We start from the raw sequence: 16,622 nt of genomic DNA, 5'->3' as shown, positions 1-16,622 counted from the left end.
GAGGTTCACATCGAATTGAAAGATGTCACCGACAATCACGAAGAAGAAAATGCAAAAGAAGAAGAAAAAGAAAACGCGGAACCTAAATCAGACGAACCAACTATTACAGAAACTGTATTATGAAGTGGATCGACCATCCGCCTTAGGGGGAGTGGACAAACTGTATCGTGCGGCGCGTCGGTATGGTTTGAAACGCACGCAAGTACTCGATTGGCTCCGTCAACAACCTGGCTATACCCTACACAAACCTGCAAGAAAATACTTTCGTCGTAACCGAGTAATTGTGTTTGATATAGATTCGCAATGGCAGGCGGACTTGGTTGATTTGCAACATTTGAGTCGGTGGAATCAAGGATACAAGTATTTACTGACTTGTATCGATGTCCTTTCCAAATACGCGTGGGTGGTGCCCTTGAAATCGAAAACAGGAGCCTCGTTGGTGGTGGCCTTTGAAAGCATTTTCCAGGAAGGTCGTAAACCTGAGAAGTTGCAAACAGATGCCGGAACCGAATTTAAGAACAAAACGTTTCAAACCTTCCTCAAAAAGGAGAATGTACATCATTTTGTAACCTACAACGAAACCAAGGCCCAAGTGGTTGAAAGATTCAACCGCACTTTGAAGCAACTTATGTGGCGTATATTCACTACCAGCAGCTCGTACCATTATTTGGACCAACTGGACGATTTAGTCAATGGGAATTACAATCAAAGCGTGCACCGTAGCATCAAAATGAAACCAGCGGATGTCAACGAGAATAACGCATCAGAGGTCTGGAACAATTTGTATAGAAATCTGTTCAAAAAGCCGACAAAGTATAAATTCAAAGTGGGAGATCAAGTCAAGATCAGTAAGCATAAACGCATCTTTGAAAAAGGTTACTTACCATCCTGGTAAGACTTCCGCGCGACCCACCCTTGTATCGTCTAAAGGAAGCAGACGGTGACTGGATTCAAGGCACTTTTTACGAATTTGAGTTACAGAAAGTGATAGAAACGGAAAAACACTTGTTTCGTATTGAAAAAAAATTTAAAACGCAGGGGACGAGGAGCGAATAAGGAGAAATTGGTACATTGGAAAGGTTGGCCAAAGAAATACGGCAGTTGGATTCCGCATAACCAGTTGGTAGCTTTACAACAAACATGATTCAAGATAGCGACTTTTACGTGACACTTCCCAGTAATACAAGCAGTAATTTATTTCTAAACAATTCCAAGTCCTCCTTTCGTGTAGCGCTACCTCGACAAATCCATTTGAAAGATGAAGAAGATTGGGAAGTCGGATTACATCATATCGCGTATCCGCTCTCAATGTTTGACATTACAAACGACTGCAAACATTCTCACATCATGCTGGAACGTCGAGTTGACTCCACACCGTTTGTATAACCCGAGGGCAAGTATCATACAGCATTAGATGTGACACAAGGAATGTTACAATCCCTGAACATCGCTGACCCACCATCTAAGATTGAAATCACAGTGGACAACGAATGGAATGTAACGTTAAACTCGTAAACTGAAGGACTTGTGATCACACTGTCTACAGCTCGCGAATTGGGATGGACAACCGAAAACAACACTCTTACACCCAGCGTTCGTTTGAATGCTGCACTCACCTCAGAAAGAAAATTTGGTCATGATTGGTTCATCTTACCAGCTGGCACCTCCATCACATATCCCGGTATTTACATCTTTACTCCTTCGCTGTCGCTTTGCTCGTGTAAGCAGAGACTGGTTCAAGTTCAAACCAATCTCATGGAACCGTGGCAGGTGGGTAACAAGCTCTTACCTCTCCTACATGAGATGATACCCCTGGGCAGTTTTCGAGAAACACTCCTTGAAGAAAGAGAACATATTGTGTGCCTACCTTTGCGGACAAAGATATTTCAGACCATTGAAATCTATTTAACGAGTGGATACGGTCAAACGCCAGCATTTTTAGACGGTATCGTCAGCGTCCTTTTACATTTCCACCGTCGATCAACATGACCAACAGTTTTTACATGGTGCTGACCAGTGATGCAAGTCTGACTCAGTATCCAGAAAACAAGGCGGCCGATTTTAAGATGCAGTTACCAAGTCAACTACACCTAAGTGAAGACTGGGAGGTGGCCATGACACGCATCATTTACCCTTACACCTGGCAAAACGTAGGTGAGAATCAATTGTCCTACACTTTGCTTTGTAAGACTGGTCCTGAACCCTGGAAATTGAACATCCCTGTACCAAGTGGCATTTACCGTACGGTCAAAGATGTCATTCACGGTATGACGAAGGGACTACACAATCGATTGAGAGACATTTATTTGAAGAGTGACAAGACCATTACGAGTCTGGAAGGAAACGAGTGTTTTTACATTTATGAGAAATCACAAGATTACTTTGAGTTGAAGTTACCAGCCGGTTGGTATGTGATTCTACCAAAGACATTAGCTCGCGCCTTGGGGTACTTCAAACCATCTACGTGTATTCCGATTTAATCGAGTCTCAAGTAGTGGGAGATGCTCAAGCCAACTTACTTTGGATGCTTGTTCCTCGTGGTCAGCCGGGGAACATGATCACAGAAGAGGTCAAGGTGCCCTCATACCATAGACTCCGTACAACTGTGTTTTCATCCGTTGCGATCAATATAAGGGGAGACACAGGTCAATTGATACCATTTGCTTCTGAAGCCGTACGCGTTACCCTGCATTTCGGCGTCGTGATATTCTATAACAACATGTTATTACCTATGAACCACCGATATTACCCATATGGACGACATGTTGTACCCTATAGGCAGCACGATAAAGGAGGAGACATTAGTATCTACGGAGGAACACACCCTTATGGCCAAGGGGGCAACGGCTTAGGTGGAATGTTTCGGTCCTTGTTCCGTTCAGCAACTCCCTTTCTCAAAACAACAGCAAAAAAAGTGGGAAAACGAACGCTCGATACTGGATTGGAAACAGGAATGCAACTTGTCCAAGACGTGATCATTGGTCAACCTTTAAAGAAAGATGCCAAGACAAGAGCGAAAGCTGCTGGAAAAAATTTACTCTCAGGTGTCATTGTTGACATTACACATAAAGGTAGAGGAAAAAGAGTATATAAGCGCGCGGATACGTCAAAGCGGCGCAGTGAAGGACAGACCAAGAAAAGGAGAACACCTCGTTCAACGTTCAAGACTATTTTTGATTAAAGATGCCATCAGCACACCCTCTCTCAGCCCCTGGTGCGAATTCAAGTTTACAATTGTTTGATGTACCTGTGACAGATGTGTCGATTGTTAGCAGCAAATGGATCGATTACGAACCGGTTCAAACGGGAACTAATCCCATCGAGTTTGTCATCAAACCGTTAGCTGACTACATTGACATTAACAAGACAGAGCTGCGATTGGTAGTAAAGATTACCAAACAAGATGGATCGCCCACAGGGGATGGTAAGAAGTACACTCTGGTCAACAACGCCCTTCATTCCATCATCAAACAGTTTACCATCAAGATCAACGAAACGCTGGTAACAGAACAGTCAGACACTCAAGCATACAATGCTTACATCAAGACCTTATTGAACTTTACGGAACAGGCCAAGAAATCGTACTTAACCAAAGCTTAATGTTAATTTCACTGCTGGACACATGAATGAAGTAGATAATACAGCAGAAAGTAATGAGGGTCTGAATAGAAAAGCCACATTTACTAACAACGGCGCAGAAGTTGGGTTGGTCGGAGTACCTCTTTGTGACGTGTTTAATATTGACAAGTTGTTGCTTGACGGTTTGGAGATCAAAGTAAAAGTGGATCTGAACAACGATGCTTTTGTTCTCATGGCTGGGGAGATCTATTCCACGATTTCATTCCTCAGTGCATCATTTTTGGGCTCGTGCGAAACGATGCCAATCCGATTGGATTGGTCCAAATGCTTGGACTCTCTATGACACTTTATTTAAAGTGCTCTTGCAAGGAACACAATTGTTTTTGTTTTATATCTTAAGGGCTTAAACTCTTTCTAAGTCGACCGGGGATCATTAAGGCCTCTGTAAGTCCAACAATATTGCCACCTTTTCAGTGCAACTTCAATGGCAGAGAGCATGTCCAACGGCATCCGTGGGTTAAGTTTTTTTTTATCCCCGACTCTGCGCCAAGAGGGTTTTCACCGGAAAGATATTTCGGGTTTCCCATCCCCTCCACTCAAAAGCCAAAATTCCATTTGGTTTTCCTTGATTTCATTTGATTTCTAAGGAGGACGTACACTTCGTTCCAGTTGACCCTTTGACGTCACGATTTTCGACATGTACAATCAATATACATAGAATACTGATTTAAAAAGATCACATCAACAGTAAATCATCAGAAAACTATAAGGAAAAACTTTTATAGTTTTCTGATGATTTTTTGTTGATTTGATCTGTTTAAATCAGTATTCTATGTAGATTGTATCTTATTTCAGGCAGTTTATTTAAAATAAGAAATCTAGAATTCTGTATAAACAGGCCTAATTACTCAGACTTCACCTTTTTATACTTGTAAATACTTTTAATTTTTAATTTCTTTTTGATCATCTGTGCAATTAAAAAATAAAAATAAAAATAATAAATAAATAAATAAATGTAGACTGTGGAATTTCGATGGAATGTGGACCACTGTGGAAATACCTTCGAAAATGTCCTGTAGCTCTTTACTCACGTTTTAGCCTTTTTACCGCACAAGGGACGATGCGGTCATCTTCTTCGGTCAACTCTCCTTTAACCACCATTCCAAATTGCCCTTCCCCAAGAACGTTGCTCCTTGCTCCGTTTGATGATGACTCGCCAGGGATTGGGGCACAGCGTTCGTGAGCAAAATGTTGTTGCTGACATTAAAATTGAGAAATATAAAAAAAATGAGTGCTTTGGGTTTAGGCTTCGATATGACCCTGAAAATCAAGCTGAATTGCTAGTTCACAACACTCCCTTCAGGACAACACAATGAATCGGTAAATACGTGCAGCGCCTTTCTGTTTGGAGTTTTATGCGGACACATTTTGATATCTAAGCAAAGTAGCGCAAAGCTAAGACTAGATTTCACGAGCGACAAAGCAATTTTTACAGAGGCATTAAGTTGTGGTGAATTAATATATGATGTTCTAATCTAATTTATCAGATAGATGTCGACGAAATACTGTGATGTTTCTTCTCAAAGGTGACTATGTGCACATATTGATGCCGCCAAGGTTACGGACATGTTAGCCAATAATATTATATTAGTGCATCCTATTCGCGCTTGAAGTATAATTTGACATTTTAAAAGGAAATAACATTTTATTGAGAAGAAAACTTACTTTATCTTTGCATTTTCGTTATAATGCTTTGTGATGTTAATTTCATGTTAATTTCGTGCTGATATGATACCACGCGGTCACGTAATATTTTATGTTGCCTGCGCTTATCCTTGGGTTCCTAATGAAATCAGCCTTTACTGGAAAATTGTTATATCTTTGCAAAAGTTTGATTAAAAACTCATTAAACCCAACCTCTTCCTAAAAACACGTTTGGCACAGAGGTTAGAGCAATCGCTTTCCATTAATATGCCCCGGGGTTGCTTTTCCGGGCTCGTTGTGTGCGAGTTATGGACGAAGGAGATCAGCGAGCCTCGCAATTATTTTGACAATTTAAGCAACTGGCTCTTATAGCAAGCTCAAAAATTCAGGTGGCTTCACCGGGATGATTCGAACCCGTGATGTCTGCGATGCCGGTGCAATGCTCTACCAACTAAGCTATGAAGCCACTCACTTGGGAGCAGGTCATTTTTTTTTTTTTTTTTTGCGCTCAGGTGTTCCCGTGAAGGACTCGATGAATGAAATAAACGTATATAGTTATTTGAAGTGCGGTTTATAGACGAAGGAGGGAAGTGATCCTCTCACAAGAAGAAGCAATAATTCTATTGCAACAATTAATAGGCTAAAAATCCTTTAGACTTGCACAGGGTACTTCTCCGGCATTAATATTACTGACTTACCTGTCCCGGCGTGATTGGGTTCATGAGCACTGTCTGATCCGTAGCATCACCAATCAGTTTTCTCTTCCTCCATCTTCTATATACTAAGAGAGCTCCCAATCCAATGATGAGCAGTAAGAGGAGAGGAAGAACGATAGCTAGTGCCAATGCTGAAGGACTCATCCCTGTAGAGGCTGAGGCAAAAAAACTTTTTTTTTTGTAATATCCTTTATTTCACATACAAATTCAATTTTACATTTTTTCTTTTTGTTTGTGTACCTGTGAAACCTACTTACAAGATAATTTCCTCTTAAACTGGCTCCTCGAGTAGTCACTTAAAGTAACTCTTCATAGTTTTTTATTTACTACGAAAAATGACCATTCTATTGGATTTATTGCGATTTGTTTTTCTGTTTCGTATTTCTTTTCAAGAATTTTCCTGAAGTGGCTACCGGATGGTTTAATCTCCTTGCGCCTACAGCTCCATAAATAGGTTTTCTTTAAAGTTATTACATATAGGTAAAATACACATCGAAATGGCGCTAGTTACGATCGACCGCATGACGACCATCGTATTAACGATGGTGGTGATGATGATGATGTTGATGATGATGATGATGATATTGATGATAAATGGTGATGATGATGAAGAGGACAATGTTGATCAACAAGATGAACACTGTGAGGCGTTAAAGAATCCACAAATTTTTCGTGAAGCGAAAGGAAGGGGGGGGGGGGGGGGGTGTTCCCGGTGTTGTGGTATGTCCTCCTTTCACATAGGGTTGGGTGGATAAATGAGATCAAATATGGACTGATAGCTGCTGCTAGAGGCGCCATGAGACTGTATGTGATACGAGAAGCATCTAAACCCATCACCATGACGACGCCGATGATGATGGTGAAGATGATGCCGTCGATAATGATGAAGATGATAACGATATTGATGATGATTATGTTGACGATAACGATGATAAACAATTATAAAAATGATTGTGATAATGATGATGAAAATGGCGATATTTTTCATTCTCCCATCAGTGATATTTTCTTGGAAGAAAAGATCAACAGATAATAATCAGGACAGGACAAGCCGTCATTTCTAAAGGTCCCAATAGACAGTTCACGAGTTACTGTCATACACAGTTAACAAACTTACCTTTTTTGGTACGCAGCTCCAATTCCTCACTGGGTTCTCCTTTTCCAAACTCATTTTCCGATTTCAGCCGCACGAAATACTATGTATCCTGCTCTAGGTTGTAAAGCCTGTGGTCTTCTCCCCCAGTGAAGACGAATTGGGTCCATTTTTTCAGCCCAAACTTTTTAAACTGCAGCCAGTAACCATTAATGGCGTACATCTCATGCAATTCGGGGTAAGACCACGTGACCACAGCGTCAGTTGATGTTACCTCACTAAATGCTAGCTTAACCGGTGGAGGGGGGACCTCTGAATCGAAAAAGAAGATTAGAGGTCAAATTTTCTTTATATGATTTATTTCATGTATCATTTCGTTCAAACTTTCTTTTTAAGTAAGGAAAAAGAAACGAAACAAACAAGCAGGGGAATAAAAAAGAATGGAAGAAAATAATTCAGTTTCAAATTCACCAAGAACGCTGGTCATGGATTAAAAATATTTTAAAATAGAATCTGCTCTTAGCCTTGGTCTAAAGGTAAATATTCAAAAATGTTTGCCATTAGAACAGATCGCAAAAATCAGTTTGGAGACTTTTTAACGAACCTCGTTTTAACTGTCGTTGAATTGCTCTACGGTCTCTAAGGTTACAGCTATAACAGATGGTTTTCAATCACGTGATGAGACGGCCATGTTGAATTGGTGCACAAAATAATAGCAAATTATTTCCCATGTTTTGCATTATAATAGAATCAAATTCCCAAAAGACTTTTCTCTCTATTGTTCTGTGCACCAACTTGGCCGCTGTGATGTCAGGTGAAAACCATCTCTAGGCCATTTTTCAGTTGTTTGCTCAGCGACCTAGCCTATGAATGGCTGCGAGGCTGCCGGTGACCTTGTTTTTATACAGCCCCCACTGCTTTTATCATGTAAATTGTGTTGTTGTAATTCTAATTAGTTCGTATTAACATTACAAAAGAATGAAGATTTGTATCAAAACAGGGTCACCGGCAGCCTCGCTCCCATTCTTAGGCCAGGTAATTTAGCTACAACTGCAAAATGGCCTATTCATGCTGTATTGTGGTAATTTTAATCTTGGGGTCATCCAACATTTACCAAGCTTCTCATGTTACTGCACATCATAGCTTACCATTCTCAAACAAGTGCTTCGGCTTCAAAGTAAAGGTCAGTACTTGCCCTACGTGTCGAGTGCACCTTCTTGGAGCACCCGAAACCAATATGGAGGCCTCAGCCGCCATGTGAAAACTTTAGGTCGGTTATTTTGTCATGTATTTATCAAAAAGTGTTCGTTACAGGCCTTCACACAAACCTCTTAATTGAAAAACTGGTTTCACTTTGAGGCTGCCTATTTTACCACTCTTCACGCTCACTCTAAGAGTTTTGCCAACTTTCTCTGCAACCACCGTCGGCTCTTTTTCTTCGGTTTTGTCCACTTTAACAATGACCCGAAAACGCACTTTGACATTGCCATTCCTGTGACAAAAATACAAGTCTCTAGTGATAGTCCTTTCTGGACGGCATAAGCGGTTTCACATTTGTTTAAACATTCATTCAACACTGCTTTCTTGGATTAAACGTCGAGAGCGTTTGATGAGGTCGTTCAACCTTGTTAAAAAATGTTAAAAATGATCAAATCTTATTCAAAAAGTGCAGACTCAAATTTAAAATGATTTAAACTTTCATCGAACCATTAAAAATTGTTTTGCTCTCGTTGTTGCAGTTCAAGGATGTAATATGCCTCAAGCTTTTCAATATTATTTTATTTTTTATTTTTTTATCAGCTTGTCGCTGCGTTCAATGGATTCACTTTGATGCTTCACGCATTATATCAGAACAGAAAAAAGCCATATTTACATGCAATAATATGCTAAACGTACATGTAGGTTAGCCCTGAGAAGGACTGTTTTTGGTGATATTGACTGACGTTTCGACAACCTGAGCGGAAGTCATCTTCAGAGTCACGTGATGTCAGTAGATGGCATAGATACTCTGGTAGTTGATGAGATTGGTCAATGAAACGAAGTCGTCATGTTACTGGTCAACTGTCAGTTAAGCTTTGATGTCATTGGCTGTGAAGACTTTAGGACAGTGATTTGTTGCTTTTCAATCCGTTTTTGTGTCATGTCTCCACGCGTATTGTTTCCCCTGCAGGGTGGCCCAGAGGTCAAAACCCGAGGAGGCAACCAAGAAACCCCCGCATAAAAGGGGAAAATATGCAAATTGGTAGATATTGTACAGGGGAAAGCAATCTCGTTTCCTCGACCGAGTTTGCACAAGGTGATATCGGTGTAGTTCACCGAGTTTGCGAGGTGTTCTGGGGAACTTGAGTCACGTGGCAAAAAGTTACAACGAGCATCGAGATCAAAGTGTGGTTCCATTGAAGGTGAGTAATTTTCGAATATTTACAGAGATTTACTTTGATTTACTTTGAAAATCAAAGATTATAGTACCTGATAAAAAAATCATATCGCCTGGGTCAGAAATCGAACACTAATCAGGGCGACAGACTCGGCCCACAAATTGCTAGACGCAACCTCAGAAAGCAAAAGGCATAATCTCAGTATCAACATTTTCAAACAATCTTCGATCATATTTAGAAAAGTTATTCACAGATAATAACAATAACCAGCGATCCGAATATAATAACCGAGTTTTGTTCCTATTTTATAGTATTTCAAGGTACCGTGGAAAGAACCAAGTTCCTGTTTCTGTTTTGCTATCATATTTTCAAGATATTTTCCACAATTATGTAAATTGATTTTCAATTGATAGCGTGTTAAATTAACGTTGATGGAATTTGAAAATAAATGGCCGTTTGTTGATGCCCATCCTTTCCTTGCATCTTTCACTTTCATTTACCTACCTAATGAATTACACGTAGCATTATAACATGACGACATCACAATGTGCAGCACATATTAACTGGCAAAACACCTCACCTACCATCCATATTATCTTAGGTTGGGGCAGATTTAGTGAAAACTATTACTAGTTTTTAAAATAGGTAGGTCAGTAATCATCAAAATAAGTTGAAAGACAGAAGTTATCCTCGAACGTAAATGGGAAATTGTCGCTTATGGAAACCAAACAAATTCAGGCCGCTTCAACGGGATTCGCCCGAAACCATGACTTCTGCGATGACGGTGCAATGCTCAATCAACTGAGCCATGAAGCCACTCAGTTGGGAGAAGCTCAGTTTGTTGGGCTCACGTGTTCCCGTGAAAAAAATTGATGAATAAAATAAATGTACATTTGAAGTGCGGGTTAGAAACGAAAGATAGAAGTGGTCCTTGCACTGGGATTACGTGGATCTCTCTCGCACTTGTCTATAATCTGCACTTCAAATGTATGCATTTTTTACTGGGTTGCCTTATAAGGCAAACCCAGTCGAGGTCTTCGTTAAGATTGATTGTTTTCTTTTTTTTCTTTTTTTTTAGTTTTTTTTTTTTTTCCGTGTCGGTAAAAGTCTTGCCTGTCACTCCCCTGGTAAGTGGTGGCTTTGTGTATAGAGGCTTCTGGGCGGATTTTTTTAGGGTCGGGAGGGTGGTGGAATTGTGTAGATTTCTCTGGTGGGCACAGTAGAATCATTAACTTAGCCTGCAATGGCGTCGAAAGTCATGCAACGCGAATGGCGAGCTCAATAATGGAAAGTCAGTTGGATAAACTAGGCATGAATCTCAAAAGCGACGAGTACTGGACCTCGACAACAACCTATCGCCCGTCGAGACGAAATCAAAGTGAGCAGTATTTACCTGAAGTACAAGGTAATTTGAGACAATTGAGTTTCTTGTCTTCACGCACGCAATGAAATAGGAAGACGTTTTCGCCTCTAAGAGCAAATATGTTGTTTGTTTCAATAAAATTATCGCTGGAAAAGGATTCTGTGGTATTTTCTGCCTTTGTGAATTATAATATCATGTTGTGTATTGAATTTTCGAGCTTAAGGTTCAAATGTATTGCTCTGTAAGCAGGTAGGGTTCACAGGCCTGTTGGAAGCGTGCTTGAGTTTCAACAAAATGAGCCCCAAAATCAGTGAAAACTTGTGACGCAGATGAATAATAAAGTAGCTGCTATTTCCAAAATGATGGAATTACCTGGTGATAAATAACGTCGTACGTGTCTTGGAGAGTAAATTTTGACTTTGCATAAATAAGAGTTGGGCGATTGTGATCTTTGTTTTGACTTCGCTTTGACTTTGAGGAGCAAGGGTGGCACAGTCGGTTAATGCGCGGCGTGGGTGGATAAGGTACTGTGTTCGATCCCCGGATGTCACATCGTTGTTTCGACTTCTTTCCTTTCAGTGTAGCCTAAGTAGCTTTAAATACCCTTAAAACGGAGCACTGATGGAAAGAGGGGGGTAAAATGAGCGCACCGTCGGCTTCCTGGGAGAGTACTCTATAGAGAGTAAAGGAACTTCTGACGTTAAATAACGTGTACCTTTACCTCTACCTTCGCTCATTTCATTGTCAAACTTTATAACACTTGACAGAAAAAGAAACTTACAAAAACCCGATATCTTGCCATCATTTGACACAGATGCTTCACTGTTTGGCGAGTAAACATACAGCGGTAACTTACTAGTAATCACGGCGCCCGCTGAATTCCGGCCATGTCACTTTCGATTTTGCAATTTACTTGAACGTAGCAAAAATCTCCCAAAATGTTTGTCGCTGATCGTAACTTTTTATATTCTATATTCACGGTTCAAAATTAATGTTGTTTTGATGTCGTAAATATTTTATTCTCGATCGACCGTCCGGGAAACTTCCTTCTGCTCTTTCTGAAAACTGTGTATCAATAGTTATTTGCTTTTTCATCAATATTTGTTTTGCATAAAGCAAGCTAACAAGATCTGTACCTTGCTGAGTTCGCATTTGTTAGAGTTAATAGTATTTTCGGTCCGATGCTTCTGTTTTAAGAGGGGTACATTATTTCGGTCTCCCATCCAAACACTAACCCCGCCCGGCAGGGCTTAACTTCAGTGAACTTTAGTATTAGAAAGCCCTCAATTGCTCAGAGGGCACACTTGTGGTAAAACGAAGTTGTGAGGGAACTTGAAAATTATCAACATGTCAGCCCAGAAGCCAATGTTTCTCGCTTCTCTTTTATTTGTTCTTCTTCAGAGACTGGAATGCTGTATTTCAATAACACACAATTCATTGCCTTCTGATTTTCTGTAGCACGTACCACAGGCAACCCAGTGTATGCTTCACGGAAGCATCTCGTTATAAAATAACTTGGCCAGTCTATTGTTTGTATTTCAACGAAGTCAGAATGTCATTGGTCGACTGTCAGTTAAGCCAAGATGTCACTGGCTGTGAAGACTGTAAACAGTGATTGGCGCGTTTCGATCCGTCGTAGTCTAATGTCTGTATGTGTATTGTTGGTAACATGTACATAGGTCGGTGAGTTATTGCTATTAAAATAAGTTGCTCAGTCTATTGTTTGTCTGTTGGTGATGCCATCGATACGTCACTCGTAGGTTGTAGGAAGTTAAATATTAACCCAACCATTTAGCACAGTCCCCAAATAGCATATATCATCAGAATTTTTTCGACATATAATTGTATTTCCCGCATCAACTCTACTTAAATAACCAGCCATTGGAGTTTTCTTACCTGGGTTACCCAAGAATTAATTGCTGATTTCCTTTAAAGTAATACTTCCATTAAAAAGAACACCCGTTAAATGGTACGTTTTAGAAATATCTCATTCACTCACACAAATTCGAGAATTTCAATTCTTTCGAATCCTTCGATATCCTTGAATAACAAAGTTAGCTGTCGAGAAAGGTAAAGAAAGAAATAAGCATTTAAAATGGTAACAGTAAACGTTTTCTCACAAATCCAGAAAGAGGAGAATGATGCCGAATTATTGGCAACACAAGTGAACAGTACCGACTCGAATTGGGATATTTAGTTTAGCCACAATGCTTATTTGGGGACGTATAGTGTAGTGAACCTCATTCCAGCAATCCGGGCTCGAATCCCAGAAATAAGTGCGCTCCAAAGTTCACTCAGCTTTCCTTTATTTTGCCGATAAAATTTAAGAGTGGTCTAAGCTTTGCCGTAAAAAAAAAACATTAAAGAAAAAAAAAAGATCGGTAAAAGCTATTGAAAAAGGACCCTTCGGGTTACTTCTTTGCTTATAACGACATGTACGAGCCTGTGAGAGATTAGTTTACGCTCATAATCAATGTTATATTCCTACCTCTTTTTCGACCTTTCGTTCCATATCTTGATACCTTTCTGACGACTTGTTTTCCAAGTCTTCGTCGAAGACTTCATCCTCAAGAGTTATGGCGACATCAACTTCCACGATATCTAAAAATCAAATGTTAAATTTTAGGATGCATTTACTTAGAATTTTCCGGAAGAGGTAGTTTACATGCAATCTCTAGAGACGAAAAAAATTAGTTAACGTCACGCGCGAATCAACAATAGGAAATACCTCTTACTAACCGAGTTCGAGGTCCGTACTGTAAGTTATGGTAACCGGCGCGCGGGCAAGGAAACTAGTCAAAGTGAAGCGGAAGGTTCAACTGCCACAAAGAATGCCGTGCCAAAATCCCAAAAACTAAATCTTCTTGGCTGTTAAGTTTGAAATAGTTGCTTGCAAGATTCAAACAGTTTTCAGTACGAGTTTATGCAACAGAAATGACATGAAAAACTCGCTAGATGATGTTTTGTCGAAATTTTAAATTTAGCGGGCTGTACAGCGGGCCGTACTGTAGAATACGGCCCGCTAATTTAGCCAATTACAGCGCGCGTACTATCTGAGAGATATAATAATACACGGAAGACACTCGGTTTATTCTGCTCTCGACAGCAGAATGAACCGAATTGATAGAGTGGTGCGCATGTTTACTTGGAACAGGAGGAGACTCAATCTCGTTCCCAGAGTCTTCGTTCCCCTTGACCAGCGGGTCGGGTTACGAGAGACTCTGGGATAATCCGTTTGGATAAAGTTTTTGATTGGTTGAAAGTCTGAGCATGAGCAATCAATTTCGGTCTCGAGGCGAGTGCCGCGAGGGGTTTCCCAGAGCATTGTTCGTTGATTAGTTTGGAGCCAAAGCAAAGAGGGAGAACCTATTAAATCTAATGGAATGGAATTGTCTCTCACTGAGTATTTATGTCTTTAAAATGTATTCATACCGAATATCTTCAAATTGCTGTATATTATTATATGAATCAAGATCTTCTCGTATATTTACTTACGTACATGTGAGTGTCCTGGAAAGGTGCGAGAACCTTTAGCAGATGAGTTTTTGGGTAGAGAAAGAGTTACTGATGCAAAGAGAACTCGTTTGGCTTGTGACAGTGCTGTTGAACGCTTTGAAAATTTCGTGGAAGTCCCGTCTCTCTGGCATCTAAAGCAATGCTTTCGGTAGGTTGAAAATTTTACTCGCGTTTCATTTGGTTTCATTACACTGCACTGTTCTCAACCTCCATTGGAAAGAAGAGTTCAGATCAGATATAGAGAATCAAATCAATGAAATGAGATGTACATCTCACATCCAATGGAACTTGTCTTACATTTTAGGTACTTAGAAAAACTGGAAACTTCAGTTGTTGACTTTGTTATGCAAATACTTAGCTTAACGTTTAATTTATGATAAAATAAAAAAAAATGGTGTAATATAAAGCTCGAAATCCTCTAGAGCCTATTTCTTGTAGCACTTAAAAGTCAGTTACAAAAATGACACTTTTCTCTTGAGTAATTAAGTACTTCTTTCTGAAGTACATGTACCTTAACATACCACTACATAAGGAGTTTTTTTTCCGTAATTGCTCAGCCCGCAGTATTAATTACAGTGGCGGTTATTATTTGCTTATTGAAGCCACAGTGATCAAGTGTTTGAGACTTCAAATGTTGGTTGACTGTATCAGTTCTGGCCCCAGTTGTTTAAAGGGGGGATAGTGCTATCCGCGGGATAAATCACTATCTACTGGATATCCAAACTCAATTGGTTTTGGTAGTGTTTATCTGCTGGATAGTGATTTATCTGGCTCCAGTTGTTCTAAAGGTGGATAACGCTCTCTACCGGACAAATGGCTATACACTGGAAAGTGCAGTTGGTTCCGCTATAACTTATCCACTGGATAGCGCATCCATCATTTGAACAACTGGGGCCTGGTGGCTAGTGCTATCCACTTTTTGAACAACTGGGGCCAGATCTTTATCCAACCTCTTTTCTCTGCCTCCTTTGTCCTGACAAAGGAGGCAGAGAAAAGAGAACCTGGGAACGAGATTGGTCTTGATCATCTCTCAGTTTTATATGTACCTGCATACAACTTAATACTGACAAATGTTTGATAGACTTTGTAAAAAATTCTGTGATTGGTTAGCATCCCATTTAATGGAAGGGACAAAGTTTTTGACTGCTTAACCCATTGACACCTCAAACGCCCTAGGATGACCACAGTTGACGACTAGAATCTCCCTGGAATTAGACAGAGTAAAATCTGTCAAGTCTCACTCCCAGGGGTTAAAGGGGATCAGTGATACCCCTTGTTACTCTACAGAAAAGAGAGCTAAGTGCTGCCATCAATGAACTACCTGGCTCATTTAGTTTCATTATCTAGACACAGACTTAATGCTTTTACAGTGTGTTTGGGAGCAACTTTACAACTTTCCGATAAATTTTAACAATTTTGTGAAACAAAAGGAGAAGGTAGCATTGCAGACTGTGCAGTATTTCTAGTCACTTGAGAACGTATTCCACACATCCCCTCAATTTAAATTTTGTCTGAACATTTAAGTTGTCAGTAAATTATACTGTCTATTTTGAAGTTAGACTGACTTCTTCATGTTGGTATGTACAGTTGTCAACAGTTTCTAATGTAATTTTTTTTATGCCAACAAAAGAAATGTTTAGGTTCAAGGTTTGTAGACAAGTATCCGTTCCTGTTTGGAGTGTTAAAATCAACAGCCTTAGGCTTTTTTGCATTGCTAGTTAGAGAGTTGAAGAGAAAAGTACCATTTCAAAACTTGTATGGTGCTGGCCACCCTACAGAAAGCCTTTGGCAGTGAGGAAGGGATTACATTATTTGGGGGGTAAGATGGGAAATGAACATTCTCAGGATAATATACAATGTATATATAATATTGTAACATCCAATCTGTCAAATTTGATGGTTCAAAATAGGTACTGACCTCTGATCATCTGGAAAAATGGAATATAAAGTGCATTAAGGATGACTAGTCTTAACCTCATGAAGAACGTTTGGTTTTTGCAGTTTTTATTTGGCTTGATACATACCGGTAATTTCATTGACCTTTCGGTGTGCATCTCTCTGCTCTCCCAAAGGAATTTGACCTTACTTAAACGATTATGTGAATTAAACAGTTTTAAGTGGGGATGTTCATGTGCTGTGCCCAGAGACCGACGATTATGAACAACAGCTTTTCATTATTGCTGACAATGAGGTTCTTCTGGAAGTAAGTTCATACAAACAGAGTCTTTCTGCTCAGTTTGGGGTACATTACATGGTTAACCTAGAGTATCCAA

At 39.9% G+C, this 16,622-nt stretch overlaps 1 protein-coding gene and 1 pseudogene across 1 annotated transcript in view; both read right to left on the bottom strand.

Moving 5' to 3' along the window:
* LOC138024559 (uncharacterized) overlaps positions 1-16,622 on the bottom strand; it is a 169,732-nt gene that overhangs the window by 22,214 nt on the left and 130,896 nt on the right. The window lies entirely within an intron of this gene.
* Positions 4,675-16,622, bottom strand: part of LOC138024558 (uncharacterized) — a 52,141-nt pseudogene continuing 40,193 nt past the window's right edge.

The sequence above is a fragment of the Montipora capricornis genome, chromosome 11, assembly GCF_036669925.1.
Source record: "Montipora capricornis isolate CH-2021 chromosome 11, ASM3666992v2, whole genome shotgun sequence".
Classification (NCBI taxonomy): domain Eukaryota; kingdom Metazoa; phylum Cnidaria; class Anthozoa; order Scleractinia; family Acroporidae; genus Montipora; species Montipora capricornis.
Note: the sequence above shows the minus strand (reverse complement) of the source record. Positions and strands in the feature narration are given on the sequence as shown.